This window comes from Hemiscyllium ocellatum, chromosome 38, assembly GCF_020745735.1.
Source record: "Hemiscyllium ocellatum isolate sHemOce1 chromosome 38, sHemOce1.pat.X.cur, whole genome shotgun sequence".
Classification (NCBI taxonomy): domain Eukaryota; kingdom Metazoa; phylum Chordata; class Chondrichthyes; order Orectolobiformes; family Hemiscylliidae; genus Hemiscyllium; species Hemiscyllium ocellatum.
The window spans coordinates 28,366,755-28,375,076 of record NC_083438.1 but is presented as its reverse complement, the minus strand read 5'-3'; positions in this window follow the sequence as shown (position 1 = coordinate 28,375,076).

Sequence of the window (8,322 nt, the reverse complement as noted above, 5' to 3'; positions counted from 1 at the left end):
CTAATTACCATTTCAGGAATCTGTTGAAGAGAGAGTGATCGAACGAAGGGACCATCGCTGGCACACAGGAACATTGGGAGGGACTAAGGTTTAAAATCTTACCTTGTGGGCCCGTCGGTCTCCAGACACTGATGTTCTGGGCAGCCGCTGACACCATCCGATCGTAACTATTTATTTGGATCCTGCCAACTATGCCAATATTGTCACCCCGATCCCCCCTCCCACCCCTCACTTGAAGTAAAACGCTCAGAGACACAGTATGGCTTTACCTCCTTCATCTTTATTCTGGGCCCTGGAAGGAGAGAGAACAATCGCCCATGTGCGCAGAGACATGAGCTCATGTCTTGTCTTGAACAGCAGTTTCTCAATGAACTATATAGTCATGTTACAGGGAGGAGCATCCAGATAAGGAAACATACAAATCAACTGGGTGCCTGTTACAATCAATGAGGGTCAATAGCAGAGACCAAGACCTCTAAGTTTGGTGGAGTTGTGGATAGTGACGAAGGATGTTGTAGGTTCCAGAGAGACATAGGTAAGCTGCAGAGCTGGGCTGAGAGGTGGCAAATGGAGTTTAATGCGGATAAGTGTGAGGTGATTCACTTTGGTCGGTGTAACCAGAATGCAAAGTACTGGGCTAATGGTAAGATTCTTGGTAGTGTAGATGAGCAGAGAGATCTTGGTGTCCAGGTACACAGATTCTTGAAAGTTGCCACCCAGGTTGACAGGGTTGTTAAGAAGGCATACAGTGTTTTAGCTTTTATTAATAGAGGGATCGAGTTCCGGAACCATGAGGTTATGCTACAGCTGTACAAACCTCTGGTGCAGCCACACTTGGAGTATTGTGTACAGTTCTGGTCACAGCATTATAAGAAGGATGTGGAAGCTTTGGAAAGGGTGCAGAGGAGATTTACTAGGATGTTGCCTGGTATGGAGGGAAGGTCTTAGGAGGAAAGGCTGAGGGACTTGAGGCTGTTTTCGTTAGAGAGAAGAAGGTTGAGAGGTGACTTAATAGAGATATATAAGATAATCAGAGGATTAGATAGGGTGGACAGGGAGAACCTTTTTCCAAGTATGGTGACGGCGAGCACGAGGGTACATAGCTTTCAATTGAGGGGTGATAGATATGGGACAGATGTCAGAGGTAGTTTCTTTACTCAGAGAGTAGTAAGGGTATTGAATGCTTTGCCTGCAATGGTCGTAGATTCGCCAACTTTAGGTACATTTAAGTCATCATTGGACAAGCATACGGATGTACATCGAATAGTGTAGGTTAGATGGGCTTCAGATTGGTATGACAGGTCGGCGCAACATCAAGGGCTGAAGGGTCTATACTGTGCTGTAATGTTCTATGTACTGTTCTACAATGAATGCTCTTAACATTGTTAACTGGATTCATGCAGTGGATAGTTTTCCCATTGTTAGCTGACCTTGCATAATGAATGCTTCCAATATTGTTAAACAGCTCCATATAGTGACTGCTTTTCCATCTTGTTAACCCATTACCCTTGTCTCCAGCACCCTATTGTTAACTGTAAGTTCTTATCTGATCTGAGTCATGCTCAGCTGAACCCCTTGCTTCACAAAACTCAGAACTTCACTCTTTCCCTGCCTGCTTATACCTGATACACGATCTCAGACTCAATCCTCTATCCTATATTTAGCACTGACTAATGCATCTGGACACAATGGGACAATTTAACATGGCCAATCCACCCTAACATGCACACCCCTGGAGACTATGGGACAATATGGGACATTTTCTCATGGCCAATCCACCCTAACCTGCATATCCCTGGACACTATGGGACAATTTTTCATGGCCAATCCACCCTAACACACACAACTTTGGATTGTGGGAGGAAACCAGAGCATCCAGATAAAACCCACACAGACACTGGGAGGATGTGCAAAATTTACACAGACAGTTGCCCAAGGTGGGAATTGAGCCCGGATCCCTGGCGCTGTGAGGCAGCAGTGCTAACCACCGAGCCAGTAAAAGCAAGGACAAATGCATATTCAGCAATTTGGAACCTGCAACGTGCAAACCCCAATCACACACCTGGTCAGTGGGGGATTGAACACATGACCTTAGTGTGAGAGGCACCATGTTCTAGCCATCTGAGCTAGCCAACCCACATACTTTGAGAAGCAGGGAAGGGGAGATAGAGAGAGAAAATACAATAAACTCCTACTCCTGTTCTCTTCTCAAAGTTGTACCTTTGAGCTTGTATTGTCTCTCCATGTTTCTTCTGCCACATTTCGATGCAATCCCGATGCCAGCTATAAGCCCATGGAGCCAACTTGTCAATGCTCCTCAGTGTCATCCTCCCATTTTATCTTTCTCCCTCGCTTAGTATCATCTGCAAATTTAGAGATCCTGCCCTCAACACCCATCTCCAATTCATTGATATCAATCAGGGTCTCAACACCTATCCCTGCGGAGCACCAATTTCAACTCATCTCTAATTTGGGAAGCGCATTAGAGAACGTCTCCGGGACACCCGCACCAACCAACCCCACTGCCCCGTGGCTGAACATTTCAACTCCCCCCCTCACTCTGTTGAAGAAATGCAGGTCCTGGGCCTCCTCCATCACCACTCCCTCACCGCCCGATGCCTGGAGGAAGAACGCCTCGTCTTCCACCTCGGGATCCTCCAACCCCATGGCATCAATGTGGACTTCACCAGTTTACTCTTTTCCCCTCTCCACTACCTTACCCCAATTCCAAACTTGCAGCTCAGCACCGCCCTCATGACCTGTCCCATCTGTCAATCTTCCTTCCCACCTATCAGCTTCACCCTCCCCTCCGATCTATCACCTTCATCCCCACCTCCATCCATCTATTGCACTCTCATCTACCTTCCCCCCAGTACCAACCCCTCCCATTCATCTCTCCACCCCGGAGGCTCCCAGCCTCATTCCTGATGAAGGGCGTCTGCCCAAAACATCGAGTTTTCCTGTCCCTCGGATGCTGCCTGACGTGCTGTGATTTTCCAGCACCACTCTAATCTTGACTCTGACCTCCAGCGTCTGCCGAGTCCAGTTTGGGAAGTGCCCCTCCTTACATTCTCTCTAGCTTTTAGCCAAGTTTTCATCCGTGCTCCTGATGAAGGCCTTATGCCCGAAACGTCGACTCTCCTGCTCCTCGGATGCTGCCTGACCGGCTGTGCTTTTCCAGCGCCACACTCTTCGCCTCATTTCCATCCATGCTGCCAAGGAGCCATCAATCCTAAACATTTCTAATTTGTGAACGAGCCAGCCCATGTGGCTCCATATCAAACACTTTCCAAAAGTCCAAGTATACAGGGCACACAGCAGGCGGTAAAGAAGGCAAATGTTATGTCAGCCTTTATTGCCAGAGGGTTCGAGTACAGGAGCAGGGATGTGTTGTTGCAGTTATACAGAGCCTTGGTGAGGCCACACTGAGATTGTCATATGCTGTTTTAGTCTCCTGTTCTGAGGAAGGACGCGCTTGCTCTCGAGAAAGGGAACGAAGGTTTGCCAGGCTGATTCCGGGGATGGCGATGGAGAAGAGGTTGGCTAAGTTAGGTTTGTTTTTGCTGGAGGTCAGACGTATGGAGGGGACTTATACAATTTGAAACGGGCAACACGGTGGCTCAGTGGTTAGCACTGCTGCCTCACAGGGATAGGAACCTGGGTTCAATTCCAGCCTCGGGTGACTGTCTGTGTGGAGCTTGCATGTTGTCTGTGTGGGTTTCCGCTGGGTGCTCCGAGTTCCTCCCGAAGATGTGTAGGTTAGGGTGGATTGGCCATTGTAAATTGTCCCATAGTGTTCAGGGATGTGTTGGTTTGGTGCAATAGTCAGGGGTAAATGTCGAGTAATAGGGTAGGGGAGTGGGTCACTCTTCGGAGGGTCAGTATGGACCTGTTGGGCCAAATGGCTTGTTTTCACACTGTAGGGGTTTTATGAAACAGGGGATAGATGCAGGGAGGATGTTCCTGATGGTGGGTGGCATCAAGAAACAGAGGGTCATAGTCTGAGGATTCAGGGTGGAACATTTAGGATGGAGCTGAGGAGTCATTTCTTCACACAAAGACAGGAGTTCATTACCATAGGAAGTAGTTGATGCCAAAACATTGAGTGTATTCAAGAGGCAGCTCAATATAGCACTTGGGATCAAAGGTTACGGGGAGAAAGCAGGATTGGGTGATTGTGTTGGACGATCAGCCGTGATTGTGAAGGGCTGAATGGCCTCTCCCTGCTCCTATTTTCAATGTTTCTGTGGTCATTCACTGCCTGCTACACTTCATCAAGCAAATTTGAATGGGGAGTGAGGCACCGGAGTTTGATGACCAGCGGGTAAGGTTGACTACTCAACTCATGGAGTCCCTACAACGTGGAAGCAGGTCATTCGGTCCACCGAGTCCACACCACCCTATCCCTGTAACCCTGCATTCCCCATGGCCAACCCACCTAGCCTGCACACCTTGGGATTGCAGTAGGAAACCCACAGCAGACATGGGGAGGATTGTGCAAACTCCACACAGTCACCCAAGGCTGGAATCGAACCTGGGTCCCTGGCACTGGGGGGGGCAGCGGTGCTAACCACGGTGCCACCCTAATCCAGTTCGCGGACTGTTTCCTGAAGTTGATACCGAAGGTTTAGTTGATATGGTTTGAGATGGCAGGAGAATTTGACCCTGTTGAACACTCCCCCTGTGATAGGTGGGAGATCAGGGACACGTCCAGTCTCCATGCAGGAACTATGTTTGACTGCAGTTCCCTAATTTGCTGCATGGAACGTCTGGAGCTATGATGGACTCACTGTGGAGCATCCAGGAGCCTGGGAATGTCACGGATAGCACAATGACTGAGCTGGGTCACACCATCAGTCAGGGCTACACAGTTAGTGAAGAGTTGAGTAAGCCCCAGGAAGACGGATAAGTGAGGGCAGGCCGTCTGTTTTGACCATTCCCCTTTCACAAGAGGCGAATGCTGGAAATACAAAGCTGAAGGAGAAATAGCTGGGAAAACATAACAATTCCGACAGCGTCCATCGGGCGAACGCCCAGCCAGCACATGGGGCCCATTTTAAAGAAATGTCACTGGACCCAAAATGTCAACTCCACCACCAATCCCCCCCACCCCCAACACCCCACACAGATGCTGCCAGACCCACTGAGGGTTCCGGCCAGTTTCTGTTTTGGATAGTATCGGAGGAAATGGCCACTCAGGGAAAAACAGCAACAGTCACCTGGTCAATGGCACTCATGACTGGCACTGTGGTACACTCATGACTAGCACTGTGGTACACTCATGATGGCACTGTGGTACACTCATGACAGGCACTGTGGTACACCCGTGACTAGCACTGTGGTACACTCATGACTGGCACTGTGGTACACCCATGACTAGCACTGTGGTACACCCATGACTGGCACTGTGGTACACTCATGACTAGCACTGTGGTACACCCATGACTAGCACTGTCGTACACCCATGACTGGCACTGTGGTACACCCATGACTAGCACTGTGGTACACCCATGACTGGCACTGTGGTACACTCATGACTGGCATTGTGGTACACTCATGACTAGCACTGTGGTACACCCGTGACTAGCACTGTGGTACACCCATGACTGGCACTGTGGTATACCCGTGACTAGCACTGTGGTACACTCATGACTGGCACTGTGGTACACCCATGACTGGCACTGTGGTACACCCATGACTGGCATTGTGGTACACTCATGACTAGCACTGTGGTACACCCATGACTAGCACTGTGGTACACTCATGACTAGCACTGTGGTATACCCGTGACTAGCACTGTGGTACACCCATGACTAGCACTGTGGTACACCCATGACTGGCACTGTGGTACACTCATGACTAGCACTGTGGTACACCCATAACTGGCACTGTGGTACACTCATGACTGGCACTGTGGTACACTCATGACTAGCACTGTGGTACACCCATGACTGGCACTGTAGTACACTCATGACTGGCACTGTGGTACACCCATGCCTTGCACTGTGGTACACCCATGACTGGCACTGTGGTACACCCATGACTAGCACTGTGGTACACTCATGACTAGCACTGTGGTACACCCATGACTGGCACTGTGGTACACTCATGACTGGCACTGTGGTACACCCATGCCTTGCACTGTGGTACACTCATGATTGGCACTGTGGTACACCCATGACTAGCACTGTGTTACACCCATGACTGGCACTGTGGTACACCCATGACTGGCACTGTGGTACACCCATGACTAGCACTGTGGTGCGCCAGGGAGGGGTGAAGTGTAGGTGAGTAGTACTAGTAGTGGGCGCTATTCTCAGAATCATCACTGAACCCCAACAGTGTGGAAACAGGCCCTTTGGCCCAACAAGTCCACACCGACCCTCCGCAGAGTGACCCACCCAGACTCAACCCCCTCTCCTATTGCCCATACATTTATCCCTAACCCGCATGTCCCTGAACACGACTATCAATTTAGCACGGCCAATCCACCCTAACCTGCACACCCCTGGGCACTATGGGACAATTTAGCATGGCCAATCCACCCTAACCTGCACATCCCTGGGCACTATGGGACAATTTAGCACGGCCAATCCACCCTAACCTGCACATCCCTGGGCACTATGGGACAATTTAGCTCGGCCAATCCACCCTAACCTGCACATCCCTGGGCACTATGGGACAATTTAGCATGGCCAATCCACCCTAACCTGCACATCCCTGGGCACTTTGGGGCAATTTAGCATGGCCAATCCACCCTAACCTGCACATCCCTGGGCACTTTGGGGCAATTTATCATGGCCAATCCACCCTAACCTGCACATCCCTGGGCACTATGGGACAATTTAGCATGGCCAATCCACCCTAACCTGCACATCCCTGGGCACTATGGGACAATTTAGCATGGCCAATCCACCCTAACCTGCACATCCCTGGGCACTATGGGACAATTTAGCATGGCTAACCCACCCTAACCTGCACATCCCTGGGCACTATGGGACAATTTGGGGGCGGCACGGTGGCACAGTGGTTAGCACTGCTGCCTCACAGCGCCAGGGACCTGGGTTCAATTCCCGCCTCAGGCGACTGACTGTGTGGAGTTTGCACATTCTCCCCGTGTCTGCGTGGGTTTCCTCTGGGTGCTCCGGTTTCCTCCCACAGTCACAAAGATGTGCGGGTCAGGTGAATTGGCCATGCTAAATTGCCCGCAGTGTTAGGTAAGGGGTAAAATGTAGGGGTATGGGTGGGTTGCGCTTCGGCGGGTCGGTGTGGACTTGTTGGGCCGAAGGGCCTGTTTCCATACTGTAAGTAATCTAATCTAATTTAGCATGGCCAATCCACCTTAACCTGCACATCCCTGGGCACTATGGGACAATTTAGCATGGCCAATCCACCCTAACCTGCACATCCCTGGGCACTATGGGACAATTTAGCATGGCCAATCCACCCTAACCTGCACATCTTTGGTGAGTGGGAGGAAACCTGAGCACCCGGTGGAAACCCACGCAGACACGGGGAGAATGTGCAAACTCCACACAGTCACCCTGAGGTTGGAATCAATCCCAGGTCTCTGGCGCTGTGAGGCAGCAGTGCTAACCACTGTGCCGCCCCAAGGTGAGGGCTCAGAGAGGCAAGTGAGACTCCAGGATAGTGTGCTGCCTCCCTGGTGCCAGGGTGAAGGATGTCTCTCAGCCAGAGCAGGATATTCTGAATTGGGAGAGTGCGCAGCCAAATTAGTTATTCATAAAGTCATCGGCAGAAAGTGAAATGAGGTCCTGCAAAGGGAGTTCAAGGAGTTAGGTAGGAACGCAGGATCTCTGCCGTTATAAAGAAGAACAAAGACCAGGACAGTACAGGAACAGGCCCTTGGACTCTCCAAGCCTGTGCTGACACATTTTGCCCCTACAGACGAAAACTGCCTTCACTGACAGGATCCCTATCCCTCTATTTTCTTCACATTGATGTAGTCATCCAGCAGCCTCTTGAGTGCTGCTTCCAACACCTCCACCAGGCACTCAATACCCTTTGTCTACAAAACTTGCCTCACACATCTCTTTTAAACATCTCCCCCCTCATCTGCACCTCAAACCCGTGTCCCCTAGTAATTGACCCCTCCGCCCTGGGAAAAAGCCGCACAGTTTCCACATGACATCCACAATCTTATATCTATCAGGTCACCCCCTCAACCTCCTGTGTTCTGGTGAAAATGAACCCAGTCTATCATAGCTAAAATCCCCCATAACCAGGCACTATCCTGTTAAACATGGTGGCACAGTGGTTAGCACTGCTGCCTCACAGCGCGAGAGACCTGGGTTCAATTCC